The following is a 6,844-nucleotide window of genomic DNA, read 5'->3' on the forward strand; positions in this document are numbered from 1 at the left end:
GTCAATGTTTATGTTTTTCCTTTTTTGTTTTGGTGGCACAGGTGTATAGCTTTACCTGCGTCTCAGGTGATGGTATGTGGGTGTGGTCACAGTCTATTTACCTGATGTCGGTGTTCGCAGCAGGTGTGTTGGGTGAGTGGTTTGTGGGCAAACTTTTCTGTTGACCGTCATTTTTTGGCACACCAGTTAATCCATGCGCTAGTTGGAAATTGATTGAAAGCGCAAATGTTTGTTCTTGTTTTGTTCTTAAAATAAATGCGCAAAGTACAAGTTCGACTCATTATGGATTATTGGAGGCGCGTCACAGGGACACAACCAACTCAGCCGGCCGCGGCTTTATTTACGGATGAAAGTCGCAACAACCGGCATCTCTCTTTATACAACTTCTACAATTGCAAATTATTAGTACATTGTACATTGACCATGAAAATACATTTAATATATATTTTTATGGAGAAAGTACTTCTTCTTTTTTTGGTTATTCAAAAAACAGACCTCTGGCATGTAAAATGTGGAACCAAAATGGGCATCCTGGATAAAGAGAAGATGAGAAAAGGTAAGTGCATACAGTATTGTTTTCTTACCAGTCTTTCCTTTTCTCTTTTGTACATATATAAATACATCAATCAATGAATAACTTTTTCATAAAAACGATTACTTTTTTTCTTTATAAATATAGGTGAGGCATGTATTTACCGTAAAGGCTTCGTTTACACTCCATCTAAGTTTGAGAAGCTTGCAGGAAAAGAGCCATGCAGAAAATGGAAGTCATCTATTTACCACAAAGGAAAAACTCTACGCTTTTGGCTCAAGGTACTTTGTTGCATTTTTATGAATCTACAAAAATCAGATTTCACTAAATAAACTGTTGAATTAACTTATCACAGAAAGGTGATCTAACTGCTAAAGATTATAGACAAAAGAAAAGAAAACCACAATCATCAGACCTTGAGTCCCACAAACTCTCAACAGGTTTGTCTGCTTTTTTTTTTTTTTTTTTTTTTTTTTTTTTTTTTTTTTTTTTTAAATCTGTGCCTCAAAACCAGAGAATGTTTGAGAATATGAATCAAAAGCATGCAAACATTATTATATTGTTTTTAATCAGCTGTTTGAAGACTTCAGTAGTTTTGACAAATACACCACAGGATTTCAGAAAAAAAAAAAGAGTATTTGCATAGAAAAAGTCACAAAAATCTCCATGTACGTTGTAATATTTTAAACATTTAAACATCTCTTGAAAGAACCCAAGGATCAAGATGAAGATGATGATGGAGAAGAGGATGATGATGATATGGATGAAGATAATGAGCCTGACACTAAGAAAAACGAAGATGAAGATGCTACACCGATTTATAGCTCTTCTGAAGAAGAAGAAAGCGAGGAAGATCTTGTTGAAGATGAAGATGCTACACCGATTTATAGCTCTTCTGAAGAAGAAGAAAGCGAGGAAGATCTTGTTGAAGATGAGGATATGGATGAAGATGATGTTGGTGACGATCAGCGTAGCACTGAGGAAGATGAGGATGAAGAAGATGATAATGATGAGGAAGAGACTGTGCCTGCTGTTGCCTCTAACCATACTGGCAGCAATGGTATCATAGGTGACATTTCCAATATATTTCCTATTGGTATGTTTGGATAACAAAGACCTTGTTTGTGTATGAAAATAACTCTTCCTCTTTTTTTCAGACAGAGTAACAAGTGCAATTCCAACACCTGGAAAACATGCATTACAGATGAAAGAGGTAAAGTGTATCATTAACATCCCTCCTGAGGCAAGACAGATTATTTTATTTAAATGTTTCACTGTGCTTTACATTGCTGGAACTTTTGAGTATGTTAATCATCTTAGAGTACTCTGCTTTACACCAGCACCGTCATCAAGATAGAAATTTGGCAAATATTATGGTTCAGCATGACAAATTACAAATGTATGCTTTGACAACATCCAGTCCGACTATTTAAAATAAATACAAATATATTCTTTGTTGTCTTTAAAACAGAAGACTAGACATCGTCCTGACATGCCAAGGTCTGAAGTCAGTGGAAATAACAGAGATGTGGTAAAGAACACAGCAATCAAACAGCAAAATGTTAAGAAAGAACCTGAAGACAAACTGAGTGAGTTGTTCAAAAACCAGAATCACTAGCATGATTTTTTTTCTGCTTTTTTTTTTTTTCTAGAAAAAAAAATCCAGTTTCATGTATTTGTTTTATTTTTTATTATTTCTTTTGATCTCTTCTGGTCTTTTCCCAACATGTTTTCTAAATGTACAGGTCCTTCCTGTGAATCTCTGGCCGTGTCAGATCAGCAAGAGCATAAAGCTGTTCACTGCTCTGGCCACAAAGTAGCTGATTTACAATCCATGAGGCCAGAAGGGGGGTAAGATAAAGCTCTCATATCATTTAGGCAAAGATTTTGAATTTATTCACACAGTCTTAAAGGGTTGTTTTTCGACGCCATTTATTTCTCGCACTGCAAAAGCAACTCTACTTGAAATTAGCCAAATATTCTTAAATCTGACAAAACTGTCTAGTTTTGAGAGAAAAAATCTGCCAATTGGGTAAGTTGTTTTGCTAGAATCCTTAAAACTAGCAAATGAATCTGTTTTATGCCTAAATTAGGCAAAACTGTCTAAAATGTGTGATTAATTTAAGAAAATTTGAATTATTACAAGGAAAGACACTGATTATTAATTTTTTTTTACCTATAATGAGTATTATGCTTTCTTGAACAAGCTATTTTGAAGAATTATTTTGTTATTTTAGTGTTTAATTTAGATTTTCACATAAATAAAAAAGCTTTCTATAGGTAAGTCTAGATTTAAATTTTTTATATTTTATTTTTTGGCCTTTATTGATAGAGACAGTGAAGAACTGACAGGAAAGTAGAGGGAGAGAGAGGGGAAGACATGCAACAAAAGGCCATGGGTCAGACTCAAGCCTGGTCGACCGGACGGTTCCCCAACTGGTCGACCTGCCTGTGTTTGTTTGTTCTTGTTTTTCTTTCCTTTTTCTCTCCGGCTTTGTGGCGATTGTTTACCTAGTGCTGCCGCTCTCTTAGGCAGGACTATTTATTGGTGTGGCTGAATGACAGTCAGTGCTGAAGTATTGCACTAAGCCTGGTAGTATTCTTGGACCGTTTGCATATTTGAGTATTACTTGCCAGATAAGTGATCAATTGTTATCTGTGTGCGACTGGGTCTTCTTTCTCCGACAGTGACACCTGGGCTGGCTGCCTTTATGCATTTCTTAAATTGAAAAGTCGTTAAAGTGGCCTTACTCCTGAAATAAGAAAGATAATCTTATTCTTCTAGAATAAGATTATCTTTCTTATTTCAAGAATCAGAACCAGAATCTTCAGTTCTGAACTGAAGAAACTTCTCGGATGAGAGGTGAAACGTCTTCAAGCTATTTAAAGAAGTCCAGACACTTTTCTTTCAAAGCTCCTTAGACTACAATGACCTGGATGACTGAGAACATTCAGACATTTTTCTTGAATGAGCTTAATTTTCTTGTGCAAAAATTGCTTGTTAAGAATATGTTTTCTTTCTAGACAAAATGTATAAAAAATATATTTAAAAAAAGAATTCCATAAACAAGAGTGTTTTTACTTGCAGTGCGGACATAACGGAGGCCCCGTCGCCTGGGCCCTCAGCCAGCTCTGGTTTGAATACGATGGATCTTGATCAACTGAAGGGGGAAAAAATAAAAATGTAACTGAAAATTTTAAAATTACAAGAGAACTATTACACTTTGAAAGTAAATGAACTTAAAAAATGAGGATTAATGGTTCTGTAAAGCTGACATTGCAGACAGTAAATTAAACGATTGCTGTGTTTATATCCACAAACTGACACGTTAGTTGGAAGTTTATTTGGTGGAATATTACTTTTGACAAAAGCTACAAAATCATAGAAGTGTGCTGCATTTATACACCATACTTTTTCTTTGCTATACTCAGTTTTCCTTTAGCATTGTTGATTACCATGTTTTACTTTGCTTTTAGAATTAAACAAATAGCTGATATTTTCTTCTGTAGAATGTGAATAAACATGATTTTTATCTGTAAAACATATCATGTAAGAATGGATGTTTGTGTAAAAATTGGCTAATCGTAAACCTAACTGAAGAGAAAATAGCTAAACCTGAATAAGACATGAAATTAAGTGTACTCGTACTCATATGAATGAAAATTCATATGTCTCAAAAGATGTGACGTCCAGAAATAGAAGGGGGTCAAAGTTAGGTGAAGAAGGGATATGGGGTTATTCCCTTTATCTTCTGTTTTCTTCTGAAATCAATGTGACATAACTGTTTTGAGGGTATTCCCTATTCTTATTGTCCTACTTGTGCAAATGCAAATATATATCAGCATGTGTAAATTCATTCTTCACAAGCCAAGACTGCCTAAATGAAACTGTCTTTCTTATTGTCCCTTCAAATAAAGGCATACATAATTACATTCAAATGATTTTATTACACTAAGTTTTTCTACTTTAAAACTTGTAAAAAAAAAATCACCTTTTCTTTGTTTTCTTAGAGACAATGATACAATAAATAGTTTTAAAGAGTTTTTGTGGCTGTATTGTTGACTCCATTTAAACAGGGGGATTTCACTTCACTGAAGATGTATGTGCCACCCTGCCTAGACAACTTGCCCCTCCTTTGCATCCCATGTAAAATTTTGTAGATTGGCCACTGTTGGAAAATCCCAATGATTTTTGCAAATTAAGGCTCAACTAAATAAACAAAGAAAATTGTGTTGTTTCAATCACTTCAAAAATAAATATTTTGATAAATAACTAACTAAATGTATTTCCCTTCTAAAAACAAAAAAACTCAAAGGTAACATTTGAAGTTATCATAGGACATTCACATCAGTTCATTTTACATTAAAATTTAAATCGTAGTAAACTATTGTGGTTCAACGGTTGTTCAGATGAAAAAAACTTTCCCTCAGTTTATTTGAAACCTATACATACTCCTTTAATGTGGATGTATCTTGTTACATGGATATGGAGAGAAATATGCATAAACTACTGTGTAGTAAGCTGTATTAAGATCCAGCGTAAAACTGGGACATCACGACATCGCACTCCTTGCTTTTTCTATTTGTATTTCTCTTGACATCACCGACTTTTTGTTTTGTTTTTCTTAAATAAATTGGAAGTTTTTTTTTTCTAAATAGCTCTTGACCACTTTACTAGAAAATGTAGATTTACCAATTAGAGAATTGTCAATTCCATATTACCTGGATTATATTTATATTAAAAAATATACAATGATTGTCCAAGACAAGCATATGTTTACTCCAGAAGTTGATCCAAAGTGATGTACAGCCATTGTGTTCCCCATATGCGGCTGAGCACTGACTGACTTTTCCCAGCAGAAGATCCTCCAGCATGTAGCATCAGATTATTTAAACCATATATTAACCTTTATGGGCTACTGTGTACTGCCTCTAATTGGTAAATCACATTTTCTGCTATATTTAGAAAAAGCGACCACTTTATTTGAATAAATTTATAGATAAAATGCAGGTATACCGAGGAAAGTCAGATGTCCCAGTTTAACACTGGGACATGAACGCATCTTAAGTTTGCGGATATCTGTGAAGCGGGCAGTGTGAAATGCGTCTCAAAATTATACACATTTGTAAATCATATCGTACGTGCACTTGCAACCGTTTCGAGGTTTCTCTCCATATATAAATAGCGACTGTAAATGTCAGTCTAAATCGTCTTACCTGTAAAACCTGCCGTCATTGCCGGAAGTCAGTGTTTGGGCACACACTTTAATAACTGGGGGTTGGGGGGTTTTTTCAGTGTAACTGAAAAGTAAAGTTTTACTTTCCTGTGTGGGACATCGTTTGCTGTCTAGTCGGCAACAGAGGTAAGTCCCTATTCTGGAGTTTCACATCTCTTTTTTTAAAACAAGTGGGTTTTTTATACATGGATAATGGATATGTGATTGTTAGCACTGATGTGCAGATGTGCTTTCTATTTGCTCTCCTGTGGTTGCTGATGTGTTTGCTGATAGACCTCATAGAATTTGTTCGGTCTACACACACATTCACATACCGCTGTGTGTGTGTGCGTGTGTGTGTGTGTGTGTGTGTGTGTGTGTGTGTGTGTGTGTGTGTGTGTGTGTGTAGATAGATAGATATGTATGTATGCCACTGTGAAGCAGTCACTAAGAAGTCACTTTTTCTCGCCTTGGCCACACGGAGTCGCACGGAGTGGAGTCGCCGAGGTTCATAAAAGTGGCCAAATTTTGCTTATCAGTAATAGAGTAAGCATCCTCTGGTATTAACATCTTGATAAAACTGTTGACGTGGGTTTCTATGTCATGAGCAGCTCCTGTAGGAATAATGAGTAGGTGGACCAGAACTTTTGTCCCTATAGTGTATTTCACTTTTTACTTTTATTGTATTTACATTAAAGTAGATGTAAAGTGTTTAGTGTGTTGACAGCAGTTCGTGTCAGGTCTTCAGATTTAAATTTGCAAGAGAAAAACAAGATGTGTGCTTTGACTTTGAAGCATAGCGAGTAATATATCAATCATGTCTGTGACAGATGGATATAACTGTTCTAAAGAAGTTAGACAAAACAAAAACAACATTTTCATACAAATTTGTCCAGCCATATTGACAAAATGTGAAATAAATAAAAGAGAGTTACAGTGTTGTGCAAAAGTCTTGAGCCAGGACACGTCATGCGGAGATATGTCAAGTTTTCAGCTAATAGCTCTTTGGACATCAGTTGGTTTACAATAAAAAAAGAAAATTCCTGTCAAACTGTGTTATCTGTGGCATTTTTCAGAGATTCCACTAAAGAAATTG

General features: G+C 35.1%; 1 protein-coding gene and 1 long non-coding RNA gene across 2 annotated transcripts in view; both read left to right on the plus strand.

Moving 5' to 3' along the window:
• Window positions 1–756: 756 nt before the first annotated feature.
• On the plus strand, window positions 757–1,313 carry LOC308411942. Its single transcript, XR_013974479.1, has 3 exons — window positions 757–813; window positions 888–972; window positions 1,242–1,313. It is a non-coding gene; the product is annotated as an uncharacterized lncRNA (long non-coding RNA).
• Window positions 1,314–5,619: 4,306 nt separating this feature from the next.
• LOC308411941 (uncharacterized protein) overlaps window positions 5,620–6,844 on the plus strand; it is a 3,708-nt gene continuing 2,483 nt past the window's right edge. Inside the window, exons 1-2 of the mRNA XM_080906002.1 lie at window positions 5,620–5,895; window positions 6,158–6,844. The exon at window positions 6,158–6,844 is cut by the window's right edge and continues 989 nt beyond it. The gene's annotated coding sequence lies outside the window, so the exon portion shown is untranslated. The remainder of the gene's footprint in view (window positions 5,896–6,157) is intronic.

Source organism: Rhamphochromis sp. 'chilingali', assembly GCF_963969265.1.
Source record: "Rhamphochromis sp. 'chilingali' genome assembly, chromosome: 15".
Taxonomy (NCBI): Eukaryota; Metazoa; Chordata; class Actinopteri; order Cichliformes; family Cichlidae; genus Rhamphochromis; species Rhamphochromis sp. 'chilingali'.